Consider the following 15,622-nt stretch of genomic DNA (forward strand, 5'->3'; position numbering starts at 1 on the left):
CTCAATAGCCACAAAGGATAGAAATTCACTTTGCATGCACCAAATGCCTTTACAAACCCAGATATTATCTATCAAAAGTAGCAGTAACATCATCACCATGCTGTACATACCTGTGTAAGGCCCCTTTCACACTGGTGGACTTGGCCAAGAAGATCCGCCTGCTCAGCGGGGGTACTGTCCACTGATTCCTGCTGAGCAGGCAGATGACAGGTCTTGTGCAGAGCGGACACAGACACAGCCCGCTTTCCTCTATGGGTGGTTTGGATGTAAACGAACTGCCAGTCCATTTACATCCAACTGTCATCCAATCTGATCTGCCAGACGGATGGGAAACAGATGCCCGTTTGCATCCGCCGCTCCATAGAGGGCAATGCATGGTACGATCGAGTCTGTCTGAAAAACAGACAAACGGACCCCATCGGTGCACCCCTGTGAAATGGTTCTAAAGGCATTCCGTTTGTTTTTCAACCATCTGTTGATGGATGAAAAACAAACATCAATGCATCAAAACGGATGTAAACAGATGATCATCCGTTTACATCTGCATCCGTCAACATCCATTTTTTTTCAATAGATCAAAGCCCTATTTTTGTTCTGTTAAAAAACTGATGAAAAAGCAGCAGAAACTCATTCACCTCTGTAGCTATAAGCATTGTGGGGAAAAAAATAATCTCTTCCTAGATTGTAAGCTCGAAAGAGCAGGGCCCTCGAACCCCTTGTGTTTTGTATTTTTTCTGTCTTGTCTCATGTTCTGTCCCCCTTGCCATTGTACAGCGCTGTGCAAACCCTTTGGCGTTATATAAATACTGTATAATAATGTTAAGGCTGAATTCAAACAGTGTGCAGTGACAGACATTTTACTGCATTGTAAAATGGCTCTCACTGCAAGGACACACAGGAAACAATTGTTCCCTTTATGTCACATTCACACTGCAGTGCAGCCTAGGGCTGCGCTAAAATGCAGAAATGCATATTATTGCAGCGCACTGTACAGAATTGGATGGCACTTTATTGCCGCACATCGCGTCCTGCTGCTGTACAATGCTGTGAATGAAGTGTATGTTTTGTACACTTCAAATAAAGTTTGTAAAAAAAAAAGAGGAGCCATGTGATACACTGAATTGCCCTTCATAGCAAACACCTCATCCTTATTGCAACTCCTATATTGCCTTGTACAGACGGGGCAGCTTTACTGAACTATTTGCTGGGACTGTCTGCTCCATAACAAGCAGTGACGCTGTGCAGCCCAGCTGCCTGCGTCCTAGCAACCAGTGATGCTGTGCAGCCCAGCCGCTAGCTTCCTAGCAACCAATGATGTACAGTTACACAGCATCATTGGTTCCTAGGACAGCAGCTTTACTGAGCTGTTTGCTGGGACTGTCTGCTCCATAACAAGCAGTGATGCTGTGCAGCCCAACTGCCTGCGTCCTGGCAACCAGTGATGCTGTGCAGTCCAGCCACCAGCTTCCTTGCAACCAATGATGTACAGCTACACAGTATAATTGGTTGCAAGGACAGCAGCTTTACTGAGATGTTTTCTGGGATTGTCTGCTCCATAACAAACAGTGACGCTGTGCAGCCCAACTGCCTGCTTCCTAGCAACCAGTGATGCTGTGCAGCCCAACCGCCAGCTTCCTAGCAACCAATGATGTACAGCTACACAGCATCATTGTTTGCTAGGACAGCAGCTTTACTGAGCTGTTTGCTGGGACTGTCTGCTCCATAACAAGCAGTGACGCTGTGCAGCCCAACTGCCTGCGTCCTAGCAACCAGTGATGCTGTGCAGCCCAGACACCAGCTTCCTAGCAACCAATAATGTACAGCTACACAGCATCATTGGTTGCTAGCACACTGTTGGCTGGGCCATAGCATTGTTGGCTGCTGTGTCTTTGTTCTAGCAACCAAAGGAGGAGGGGTGGCAAAAGCGGCAGTTAACCTAGGCAACCTCCTGCCAGTTCTGATAAAATAACTAGGCCAAAACGGTCTTCTCCTTTAGAAAAATGCTAAGTTCATGGCTGTCATACCGATCCAAAGGCTTTAATACTTGGAGACATGGACTCTCATCTGCTTTCTCATTCTTGGCCAATGACTCGGGAAGTCTGGACACCAGAGAGCCAGGTAACAATATTTTGAGCAGCCCCCATGGTTCCCTCGGCTATGAATGCCGTGTGAAAATAAGATGTCACTGTCACTGTGTGAGCTCCTGGGCGGCCTGCATGTCCTCTGGGTTGTGCCCTCTCTGGTTTGGACTCTGTGCCAGGGCCAGAAATATTCCATCTAATCCTATTGACAAGCCAAATGCAATCAGCCCCTGAACATCTGGAGAGATTTAACAAATTAAAGAGCCTCTCGCTCCCCGCTGACACAGACTACGATTACACTGCAGCCAGAGGATTCCCTTCATGTGAGAGAGATATCATGGACACACATTCACCCATTGTGGATTGATGAACGCTCGCTTCACCCGTGCCCGAGATCCCATACAGTGGAAACCATAATGGACTTCTCTCTGGTGGATGAGCAGGTACAGGGGATCTATGGAGGAGGTCACAGCCAAAGGAAAGCATTTGTTTGGTTAATGGGGTTTTTATTAACCACTTGCCCTCCAGAGGATTTACCCCCCTTCCTGACCAGGCCATTTTTTTTTAGATACTGCACTGCGTTACTTTACCTGACAATTGCGCGGTCATGCAACTCTGCACCCAAATGAAATTTTTGTAATTTTTTCCCACAAATTGAACTTTCTTTCGGTGGTATTTGATCGCCTGTGCGGTTTTTTAATTTTTTGTGCTATAAACAAATTAAAACAATTTTGAAAAAAAATATATATTTTTTACTTTTTGCTATAAAACAAATCCAGTTAAAAATCTAATTTTGTCATAAATTTAGGGCAAAATGTATTCTGCTACATGTCTTGGCTAAAAAAAAAAAAAAAAATCCCAATACGTGTAAATTAATTGGTTTACGTGAAAGTTATAGTGTCCACAAATGGCGGTATATATACTGGGTTTTTATTTTTTTTTTTTTCCTACTAGTAATGGCGGCTATCAGCGACTTATTGCGGGACTGCGGTGGGCATTCTGACACTGGGGGGGAACTGACTGTCACTGAGATCCCCAGTGACACCAATACAGTGATCAGTGCTAATAAAAAGCACTGACACTGTACTAATGACACTGGGCAGGAAGGGGTTAACATGTGGGGCAATCAAAGGGTTAACTGTGTGCTGTGTGTGTTTTACTGTGTAAGTACATTGCTATGCAGAGCCATACAAAGCAGTGTGCAGGAGCTGACAGGGGAAAGATCTGTATTGTTTACAAACAGACCTTTCTCCCATCAATGATACTTGGCGATCGCCGGGTGGTGGTGGGGAATCATCGGCCGGGACCCGGCGACCGACTGATTATGCCAGTAAAAATCAATCCTATTTTTCAGGCAGGTTAGTGTTGGTTTGGTAAGTGTAAGAAACAACCCTGGGACATTTGATGCAGCTCCAGCAGCCACTTACCCAGGCGGAGTTTGAAGCCAGTTTGGATTATTTTGGAATAGAAACAGGCTGAAGTTGGTGGCGGAAGGAGCAAGCGGCTGCATTTGCCGATCCCACTCCTCTAATTCCGGCTACAGAATGATCTCAATTGTGCTCCACCTGCCGCTTCTCTGCATAGATAGGTAGTTGGAAAGCAATGCTTGTCTGGTGGTAACAGTTCCTGAAGCCTTTGCCCATGGCCCCACAGCTCCACTATACTCTCCTCCTCAGTAACCTATCCTGCTCTTCTGCAGGCGCAGTTCTCTATCCAGTACTGTCAAGGAAAGGGATTTGGGGGTGGGAGTAGAGCACTGTATTGGGGGAGGGGGTGATTTGGGGGAGAAGGGGGAACCCCTGAACCTGCACTCTATACACTGTGCACCCTGAAACCTGCACTCTATGTAGCGCACACATGAACCCTGCACTCTGTATGTAGTGCACACGTGAACCCTGCATGCTGTACGCAGCGCACACCTGAAACCTGCACTTTGTACACAGCGTACACCTGAACCCTGCACTCTGTACGCAGCGCACACCTGAAACCTGCACTCTGTACGCAGCACACACCTGAACCCTGCACTCTGTACGCAGCGCACACCTGAAACCTGCACTCTGTACGCAGCACACACCTGAAACCTGCACTCTGTACGCAGCGCACACCTGAAACCTGCACTTTGTACACAGCGTACACCTGAACCCTGCACTCTATATGTAGCGCACACCTGAACCCTGCACTCTGTACGCAGCGCACACCTGAAACCTGCACTTTGTACACAGCGTACACCTGAACCCTGCACTCTGTACGCAGCGCACACCTGAAACCTGCACTCTGTACGCAGCGCACACCTGAAACCTGCACTCTGTACGCAGCGCACACCTGAAACCTGCACTTTGTACACAGCGTACACCTGAACCCTGCACTCTATATGTAGCGCACACCTGAACCCTGCACTCTGTACGCAGCGCACACCTGAAACCTGCACTCTGTACGCAGCACACACCTGAAACCTGCACTCTATATGCAGCGCACACCTGAACCCTGCACTCTGTACACAGCGCACACCTAAAACCTGCACTCTACGCAGCGCACACCTGAACCTTGCACTCTATATGCAGTGCACACCTGAAACCTGCACTCTGTACGCAGCGCACACCTTAAACTTGCACTCTGTACGCAGTGCACACCTGAACTCTGTATGCAGCACACACCTGAAACCTGCACTCTGTACGCAGCACACACCTAAAACCTCCACTCTGTAAGCAGCACACACCTAAAATCTGCACTCTGTAAGCAGCACACACCTAAAATCTGCACTCTGTATGCAGTGCACACCTAAAACCGGCACTCTGCATGCAGTGCACACCTAAAAACTGCACTCTGTATGTAGCGCACACATGAACCCTGCACTCTGTACTTAATGCACACTTATATTTAACCATTTGCCTACCAGGCACTTTTACCCCCTTCCTGCCCAGGCAAATTTTCAGCTTTCAGTGTTGTCGCACTTTGAATAACAATTACGTGGTCATGCAACACTGTACCCATATGACATTTTTTCACACAAATAGAGCTTACTATTGGTGGTATTTAATCACAACTGAGGTTTTTATTTTTTGCACTATAAACGAAAAAAGACTGAAATTTAAAAAAAAAATGATTTTCTTTCTTTCTATTATAAAATTTTGCAAACATTTTTCCCCGCACTGATGTGCATTGATGAGGCTGCACTGATATGTGGCACTGATTGACATTAATAGGCAGCACTGAAGGGCACTAACGGGCACAGATTGGTGACACTGATGGGCAGCACTCTTGGGCACTGGTGGGCACTTTTAGGGTTGCACTGATATTGTCTCCTTTGACAGTTGCCGATTATTGCCATTACTGTCCTCAGGAAAATACAGTCGATAACTGGTTAGTATATTTACATGGTGATCAGATATGACTGGACACAGCTGATCACATGGTAAAAGGCCGCTGTGATTGGCCTTTTACCATGTCATGTGATACGCAGTGTCCAGAGAACACAGCGATCACAGAGAGCACCGGATGTTCGCCGCTGTGGACTCAACCTGGGAGGACATCATATGATGCCCTATCAGAACTGGACAATTGTGCTGTAGACATCATTCGACTTTAGCGTGGTCAAGAAGTGGTTAATGCCTTTTTAGGACTCTCCCACTTTTAGTGTAGAAGGTGATACTACTGCCTCCTGAATGTGTTTTCTTCATTCCAGCTGAATGGGAATTTTGCATTGAAATACCGTGACCAGGGGCGGACTGACAACTCATGGGGCCCCCCGGGCAATAGGGGATCATGGGGCCCCTGTGTCCTTGCCCAAACTCAAAAAAGCCTATGAAAAAGGTACCAGGGGCATCTCATGGGGCCCCCTACTGACCTCGGGCCCTCGGGCAGTGCCCTAGTTTTCAAATGGTCAGTCCGCCCCTGACCGTGACACAACCACAAGTCAAGAGATGGTATATTTTCTCAAAATTCAGCTCATCATGATGGAAGTTCATTTAGTAACCCCTAACAATAGAATGGAGAGAGCAAATTCCTTTCTGCAGGCTCTGTACCACAGTGTTGTGTTTCAGTCACTGGGAGATTCCAGGCAGGTTCATGGAGCAGCCAACAGACCCCAAAGAGAAAAAAATTGCAAAGTGTGTGGTCTTCCTCCTCAATGGGGACACTAGTAGAAATAAGGACCAACCACATAGAAACTGACTATTTTAGAGTACACTGACCATTGACCTTTATATTTGTTAAATGTAATATTTTGATTGGTGTTTTTGGTATTTCTTATCTTGGTATTTCCTTTTCTTCTTGTCCCCAGCAGTTATCGACAATGAGCGGGATATTTTTGTATGCTTCCTACAATGGGGACCTGTCCTTCCAGACTTCGTTGTCTACTCTCAGCACAGGACCAGAACAGAGGACAGATCAGGCAGACAGGGGACATCGGACAAGTGATACGGTCTGGTTGTGGATTGCTATTTTGGCCACAGTGGGAAACATCATGGTTCTGGGGGTGGTATGTGCATGCACCTTCTGAAGGATCGGTATAGGGCAGTGCACGCTGGGTGTTACACTGGATGCTAGGTGATGCCTACAGATAACTAGTACTGGGTGTCGCTGTTCTCTTACTGCTTGTATGTACTGTATTTTTCTCCAGTAGATGTGAGTAGTTTGTCATGCAAAGATTAAAGTGTATGTAAATCCTTACAATGAACTTGTCCTGATTACTCCTCTCTAGTCTGTTAACCTCTCTAGCGGTCTGATTTTGTCCGTATTTCTGTGCTCAAAGCGGTACATTTTCTTGCACAGAAATATGTATTTTTTTTTATTGTAGGTCTGTAATTTTTAGGAATAACTCACTGAAATCTGTCCGAACAAGAGTCTAGTAAACATCCCGGGTATGTTAAAATTTAAAACACGAAATCATAAATTATAATTTAATAAAAAATCATAAAAAATAATAATATAATAATACATTTATTTCAATAATATAATCAAACCAAAAACACTGAAATTTGAAATATAGCGCCAAGTTCGCACATCACTGAGCAAAGTCGCAAAATTGTTTTCAGTGTCTGATGACGAATTTCCCCCACGAATCATTATCACTCAATTCTGCAAGTGGTTCTGATTTACTATCGCTGTTCTCTAGCTGATCTAAACCGCTTTTGACCTAAAGGGACACTTTTTGGACGCCATGGACATTTCTCAGTTTCCAGGCAGAAAGAACAGACAAAATGCAGGCAGGGCGCCGGACAAAGCACTCGGGACAAAATGTATGTGAAATGGTTTGATACAGTAATATTTTACTATATTATTTTAGTGTATTTAGTGAATGTCACAATATGTCATTTTCAAATTTCCCGCCGTTCCGTCCCCAGTGCGTCCCGACGCTCGCAGGGAACTGAATCCAGATGACAGATGGAGTACTCCTCCGGAGTACACTACAGGAGGGACATCGTGGGAGCGCAGGACAAGGTAAGTGACCGAGGGATCCCGGAGCAAAGCCGCATGGTAAGCCTGAGTATAGCTCGGGGTTACCGCTTTTGGTACTGAAACTATACCCCGAGCTACACTCGGGAATACCGCCAGGGAGGTTAAACATACCATGGAAAGCATTTTGTTATACATGTTCAAGAGCAAAACAAAAAAAACGGTTGATCCTGCCAGAAAGCCAATGAACGCCTAACTTCACTTTTCCTGTCTTGTACTGAAATCTCAACCAGTGTCAGTAGCCCTACCAGTTCACGCACTGAACTATAGAACACCCCCTTCTTTATGTTACGGAAAAGGTGCACTTGGGGATTGATTTACTAAAACTGGAGAGTGCAAAATCTGGTGCAGCTGTGCATGGGAGCCAATCAGCTTCTAACTTCAGCATGTTCAATTAAAGTGTTACTAAACCTACAACAGTAAAATCAGTCTGTATATGCAGTAAAGCATGCTTGTTATACTCACTGTGGAACCTAACGGGTTAATCCTCTGCATTGTGTAAAAGTGCTGTTTGATCCTGTCTTCTCTGATCCTCCCCTTCTTCCATTATCCCCCCCTTATCTCCTGATAAGACACTGTGTGGAGACACTATGCACATGCTCAGTTTGATGTGTATTGCTAGAGAGGGTATTTTTTCTGTTTCTTGGGAGAGTGCATGTGATCAGCACAAGGCCAATCAGCACTGTTCAGACAGAAGTCAGGGGTTCTGCATCCTCCTAGAACAAAATGAAAACTCTTCCTACAAGCTTTAAAAAGTGCTCTGCTGGACGCTGATAGAAGTCACCAGACTGCTCTAACTGCTGATGAGAAAAGGTATTTAGCAGTTTATATTTACCAAAATAATTGCACTTCCATGTTCTGTGTACTGGGGGAGACCAGATATAGTGAATGCAGGGTCCTGGGAGACCGGATATAGTGAATGCAGGGTCCTGGGAGACCAGATATAGTGAATGCAGGGTCTGGGGAGGCCAGGTATAGTGAATGCAGGGTCTGGGGGAGACCGGATATAGTGAATGCAGGGTCTGGGGAGGCCAGGTATAGTGAATGCAGGGTCTGGGGAGACCGGATATAGTGAATGCAGGGTCTGGGGAGGCCAGGTATAGTGAATTCAGGGTCCGGGGAGACCGGATATAGTGAATGCAGGGTCCGGGGAGACCAGATATAGTGAATGCAGGATGCTGGGAGACCAGATATAGTGAATGCAGGGTCCGGGGAGGCCAGGTATAGTGAATGCAGGGTCCGGGGAGGCCAGGTATAGTGAATGCAGGGTCCGGGGAGACCGGATACAGTGAATGCAGGGTCTGGGGAGACCGGATACAGTGAATGCAGGGTCCGGGGAGACCGGATACAGTGAATGCAGGGTCCGGGGAGACCGGATACAGTGAATGCAGGGTCCGGGGAGACCGGATACAGTGAATGCAGGGTCCGGGGAGACCGGATACAGTGAATGCAGGGTCCGGGGAGGCCAGATATAGTGAATGCAGGGCCCGGGGAGACCAGATATAGTGAATGCAGGGCCCAGGGAGACCAAATATAGTGAATGCAGGATCCTGGGTTTAGTAACATTTTAAGCTTTGACAATAAAACCTGGAAGCTGATAGGTTTCTAAAATCTGGCTGAACCAAGATTTTGCACTCTCCAGGTTTAGTAAATCAACCCTCCGCTGTTCTACGATGACAACGCTGCTCCTTCATAGATACAGCACAGTGAGCGTTGTCACCCTCAAGACCAGTCCACACAATGAGAATATTGGATGAGTAATCGTCCATTTTTTTTTTCCATGCTAGTCTCATATAGAAAGTGAAGATGTTACTAATGTTACAAAAATTCTTGTATGACAAAGAAAATTCAGAACAGATGTAATCTACTTGTATATTCTGATGAAAACTGTACCGATTAAACAATTTGGTATCGTATGAGAAAAATTTTCGTGCTTGTCCCCGCAAATAATTTCCGATGAAAGCTGTGTACCAACAATGAGATTACTGTATGATCGCTTCAAAAGCGCTATTTTTCGTACAATTTTCTGATCGTGTATACTAGGCTTAAGACAGGAAGTTTGTTAGCTGCAGGATAACCAAGTAACCATAAAGGGGGGAACATGCCTGGAAAAAATGATGGCTTATGCAGGCCATAGACGGGTGAAAAACCAGCTGTTTTTTAAAAACAAAATGAAAAATCGGTCGTTCAATCGGCCGACGTTACCACCAACGGTAAAAAAAAAAAAACACGGACGATTTTCGTCCCGTCTACAGCCGGCAAATATAATAGCTGAGTCCCTGCAGAGAGCTTATATTATATTTGACATGAAAAAGTATAGCGGTTGCAACATGTTATCTATTTGTTTCTATTTCGGATACAGATGTTTCTATTTAGATACACATAGATACATTGTTGCAACCGCAATACTTTTTCATGTCAAATATAATAGCGGAGCTCTCTGCAGGGACACCGCTATTAGATTTGACATTTATAAGAATTGTGGTTGCAAACATTGTATCTATTTGTATCCGAATAGAAACATCTGTATCCGAAATGGCTACAAATGGATACAGATGTTCTTTTTCTTTGGTAACGGCTCATGCGCAGATTTTTTAATCGGTAAAAAGATCGGCCCATCATTGCCGCAAAAATCGGCCGATTTTTTTTCCAACTCTACCGATAGAAAAAATGTGCCAAAATCCCGAAAAAAACGGCCGACCAATTAACCCACTAACGGTGCGAAAATCGGCTGATTTTTTTTCAGCCGAAAAATCGGGCGATTTTCAACCAGTCTATGGCCTGCTTAAAGTGGCGATTGATGGCACTAGAATGCTAAGTGAATAGAGCTTTCATGTTTGAAATGGATTCCATCATAGTTGTGCTAATGGTTAATTGATGGGGCAACAAAGTGATATGCGGGCTGCTTCCATCCACCAAGGAACTGCCACAGAAGCCTGAGGATGTGAATGCAATGTTTGAGTCTGTAAGTCAAAACATCACACTAGAGTTTGGAATTAAATCCTACTCTAGGACTCAAACACATTGCAGCCCTGATGAAGCAGTTGTATGGCACCCAAAATGCGTTGGATATTACATTTAATATGCTTGGTACAAAATCCTACTTTTTGGACTAAAAAAACAAAACAAAACCCACAACAAACAAAAAACTCTAGTGGGGAGCTTTAACCTTTAGACTCACATGTTATACTCATTGAATCGCAGAGCAGCTGGGGCGATTTACTGCTCTGGCCGCTGTGTTGCCGGCTCCTTGATGCGATGCACAATCCAGCGCATTACATGGCTCCCTTTTTTTTGTACAAGCTTTATTTGAACTATACAAAATGTACACTTGTGTAGGTTGTGTTGCAGTGTGAATGGGACAGTATAGGAAACAACTGTTTCCTGTGTGTCCTTGCTGTGACAGATGCTTTACCATGCAGTAAAACATCTGTCAACACATACAAAGTGAATTAGCCCTGAAAACATAATGAGGCCACCTCCTCTAAGGACTCGTACGCTGCAATATAATTGATTTTTGTTCTTGGGTTTAGATATATTCTGCTCAAAAAAAATGAAAGGAACGCTTTGAAAACACATCAGATCTCAATGGGGAAAAATCTCATGCTAGATATCTATACTGATATGGATTGGGCAATGTGTCAGGAAAGTAAGGATGCCCCATCGTTTGATGGAAATGAAAATTATCAACCTACAGAGGGCTGAATTCAAAGACAGCCCGAAAATCAAAGTGAAAAAAATGATGCAGCACGTGAGTCTATTTTGCTGAAATTCCATTGCAGCAACTCAAAATGGTACTCAGTAGTTTGTACGACCCGCACGTGTTTGTATGTATGCCTGACAAAGTCGGGGCATGCTCCTAATGAGACCACGGATGGTGTCCTGGGGGGATTTCCTCCCAGATCTGGACCAGGGCATCAGTGAGCTCCTGGACAGTCTGAGGGGCAACCTGGTGGCGCATGGACCAAAACATGATATCCCAGAGGTGTTATTTTGGATTTAGGTCAGACAAGCATGGGGGCCATTCAATGGTATCAATTCCTTCATTCTCCAGGAACTACCTGCATACTCTCACCACATGAGGCCGGGCATTGTTGTGCACTAGGAGGAACCCAGACCCACTGCACCAGCGTAGGGTCTGACAATGGATCCAAGGATCTCATCCCGATACCTAATGGCAGTCTGGGTGCCATTGTCTAGCCTGTAGAGGTCTGTGCGTCCCTCCATGGATATGCCTCCCCAGACCATCACTGACCCACCACCAAAACAGTCATGCTGAATGATGTTACAGGCAGCATAACATTCTCCCCAGCTTTCCAGACCCTTTCACATTTGTCACATGTGCTCAGGGTGAACGTGCTCTCTTCTGTGAAAAGCTCAGGGCACCAGTGGTGGACCTGCCATTTCTGGTGTTCAATGGCAAACGCCAATTGAGCTCTATGCTGCCGGGCAGTGAGCACAGGGCCCACTAGAGGATGTCGGGTCTTCAGGGCACCCTCATGAAGTCTGTTTCTGATTGTTTGGTCAGAGACATTCACACCAGTGGCCTACTGGAGGAAATTTTGTAGGGCTCTGGCAGTGCTTATCCTGTTCCCCCTTGCACAAAGGAGCCGATACCGGTCCTGCTGATGGGTTAAGGACCTTCTATGGCCCGGTCCAGCTCTCCTAGAGTAACTTCCTGTCTCCTGGAATCTCCTCCATGCTCTTGAGACTGTGCTGGGAGGCACAGCAAACCTTCTGGCAATGACACGTATTGATGTGCCATCCTGGAGGTGTTGGACTGCCTGTGTAACCTCTGTAGGGTCCAGGTTTCGCCTCATGTTACCAGTAGTGACACTGACCCTAGCCAAATGCAAAACTAGTGAAAAAAACAGTCAAGAAAGAGGAGTAAGGGGAAAAAAATGTCAATCTGATTGTTGCCCATCTAGTGCACCTGTTAATTTATCACCAAAGCAGCCGAAACTGATTAACAACCCCCTCTACTACTTAACTGACCAGATCAATAGCCCAGGAGTTTAATTGACCTGATGCTATACTGATTAAAAAGTGTTCCTTTAATTTTTTTGAGCAGTGTACTTAAAATAGTGACACAAGAGCTGGCATCAACACATTATGCAAGTTTTGTTTTTTTATTATTATTATTGTACAAAATAAAAACAAAAAACATCAGGTTACATACAGTATCATACACATTACAATGTCTTAATGCATTGTGCTTTCACGGAATAGTCGGAAATACATAAAAATAAAAGCAGTTTTGACTTTAATCACAAAATGACTACTTATCTACTGTGGACTCTTTAAAGAGAACCAGTAATCTGGTAACCAACCCCTCTTGCTGTTCTAAGCATACTAGGAGACCTGGCATGCTAGGCACTGTTTTTTTTCGCTTGGCGTTTATCAGAATAGTGCTTCTCTATACAGTACACCTACACTGGTTTCATGTATTCTATACACTTATTTATTTCTTTTCAAGTGGTTTCATAGCAGTTTTCATTATTTTATAAAATGCCAAATCTACCTTTAGCAAAAAATATTTGCACCAATATTTAAATTGATAAAATTCATGATTTTTTTTTGCAATTTTGGAACCTGCAAAGCATTGCATCCTCAATCAGTGCCTCACAGGTGCAAAACGAGAGAGAGAGAGAGAGAGAGAGAGAGAGAGAGAGAGAGAGAGAGAGAGAGAGAGAGAGAGAGAGAGAGAGAGAGAGAGAGAGAGGGGGGGGGGGCGGCGAGGGAAGGGAGAGAGAGCAAGGGAAGAGAGAAGAGAGAGAAAAGAGAGAGAGAATGCATGTTGGATCAAGCACTTTTGATTGCGGCATGAAAATCGCACATCGCAGCTGTCACAATAATGATGCAAAAACCGAATGACCTGACGAACAACACAAATTTTCATTTGATTTACAGCTCGTCTATAGCTTAAAATGATGTGGCTGTGTGTGCAGAGCCATGTACAGCCATGCCTAATATGAATAACTGCAGGATGCTGTGGAGAGAAGAACCCAAGTTTAAGGTTGGGGTGGGGGGAGGGGCTGCAGAGCGTAACCACGTTTCATGTTCTACCCGAAATAGGTTTGGCTAACAAAGCCATGAAAACAAAAGTACTGTATATTAACACAACGAAACATGGAATCGTTAAAATAGTATAGGTGTGCAATGCAATGATAAACTAAAATCCCTATTGAATAGGGTGTGGGGTTTTAGAGTCCTCACTTCAAAAATCACAAAGATAAAAACTGATAATGGCAGAGATATTAGAGAAGACATTACAGTAAAGTGGTGCTGTGCAAGATCATAAACTAAGTCTGCTGGGGCACAGCATAGGCCATACATTATACACTTTTCTTTCCTTCAAAAATAGGTTGAAGGAAAGAAAATAGCTTGATGGGGGAAACCCTCCCACAATGCTATTGTATTATGACAGCGGGAGGTTTTCCAGCCGTCAGAATACAATGATCACTGCTGGCAGCTACAGCCACCGGCAGTGATTGTACAAAGAAAAGAAAGGAGAAAAAAAAAAAAAAAAAAAAAAGACAGGCTGGTTGTACTGAATTCAATCGATGGATCAACTTCAGTGCAACCAGCCTGCCCATAGACCAGCCTTACCTTTGCAGTTTGGCTTACACACACAGCCGCATGAGAGCCATACAGCATCCAGAGCCTCCATAAAGAAAACTTCACCGGGACCCACAGCTGCTGTGTACATACACCCTTAGATTGCAATTCCAAGATGCGGCTGTATAGGGGCATGTGCCGGTGGTTGCATAGAGCACTTGCACGGATGTATGACCCAAATGCAGACTGTATGCTTGGGGCATAAAACTGTGCATGCTTTACGCAGCCACTGTGTATACCCAAAAACAACCCCATCTAGTAAACTGTGTTTGGGCAGCTGTACGCAGCAGCTACGGGTGCCAAGGAAGTTTTTAACCTATTAGTTGCTGTATGGGCCTCTTGCGGATTACACATGATCCTTTAGTGAGTCAATAACCTGGAATAAACGGTCGGTGACACCAGAACCAAAGCCAAAGGATTAGCACAACAGGCAGACATATGGCATTTTCAGGAGGTTGGGAATTGTAGAATGGTGCTCCGTTCATACTTTTGCAACTCCAAAAGTCGTGCAATTTCCACTGCACCTTTGATGCAACTTTGGATGGGTGCGACTCGGATGTGACTTTGGATGTTGACTTTGTTGTACAACTGTTGCATTGATAACATTAAGATGCGTCTTTTGCGAGTATACACTGCATTCTATGGCACTCACATCAAAGTTTTGCAGGAAACGTTTTAACGTGGCTACAACTTTAAGTCAACTAGATTTATACAGCTTCAAAAGTCACATGACAAGTCACACAAGTGTGAATGGAGCCTGAATTTTGTAAAGCCTGTTGAAACTTGACCATTGCTCCTGCATTATATGGCCAAAGTATGCGGATAATACACCCTCCCCCCCCAGATGCGTTTTTAGGGTTTTAAAGTGAAGGATACTTTTAATGTTACACAATACTAATACATAGAGGTTGATTTACTAAAGGGGAATATACTGTGCACTCCAGAACTTTGGGTAATCTTTGCAAAGTCAAACTTTTGTCTCATGTACAACCACATGCAAGGAAAATAAAAACAGCATTTTTGTTTGCACATGATTGGATGATAGATTATCATTTCAGAGCTTCCCCTCAGATCTAGAGCAACTGCAATTGAAGTGCACAGACTATTTGCCTTTAGTAAATCAACGCCATCATGTGCTTCCAACCTTGTGGTAACAGCTTGGGGAAGGCCCGGTTCTGGTCCATCATGACTGACCCTGTGCACAAAGAGTGAAGGTTGTTATAACCCAAAGGATGGTAATAGGGGATGAGAAGGTTAACTTCATATTTGGACACCAAATACCCAACAAGTTCTTCTAGGTTTGATGGTCAGATGTTCACAAACCTTTGGCCATATAGGGGGAGATTTACTAAAACTGAAGCACTCAGAATCTGGTGCAGCTGTGCATGGTAACCAATCAGCTTGTTCAATTAAGCTTTGACAATAAAACCTGGAAGCTGATTGGTTTCTATGCAGATCTGCAACAGAGT

The 15,622-nt window shown here is 44.7% G+C and overlaps 1 long non-coding RNA gene across 1 annotated transcript; it reads left to right on the plus strand.

Annotated features, from left to right (window-relative positions):
* The first annotated feature begins 2,290 nt into the window (after positions 1 to 2,290).
* On the plus strand, positions 2,291 to 6,752 carry LOC149439341 (uncharacterized). Its single transcript, XR_016307832.1, has 2 exons — positions 2,291 to 2,524; positions 6,364 to 6,752. It is a non-coding gene; the product is annotated as an uncharacterized LOC149439341 (long non-coding RNA).
* The last annotated feature ends 8,870 nt before the right edge of the window (positions 6,753 to 15,622 follow it).

Source organism: Staurois parvus, unplaced genomic scaffold (assembly GCF_062004578.1).
Source record: "Staurois parvus isolate SC_StPar_1 unplaced genomic scaffold, SC_StPar_1.0 ptg001133l, whole genome shotgun sequence".
Taxonomy (NCBI): domain Eukaryota; kingdom Metazoa; phylum Chordata; class Amphibia; order Anura; family Ranidae; genus Staurois; species Staurois parvus.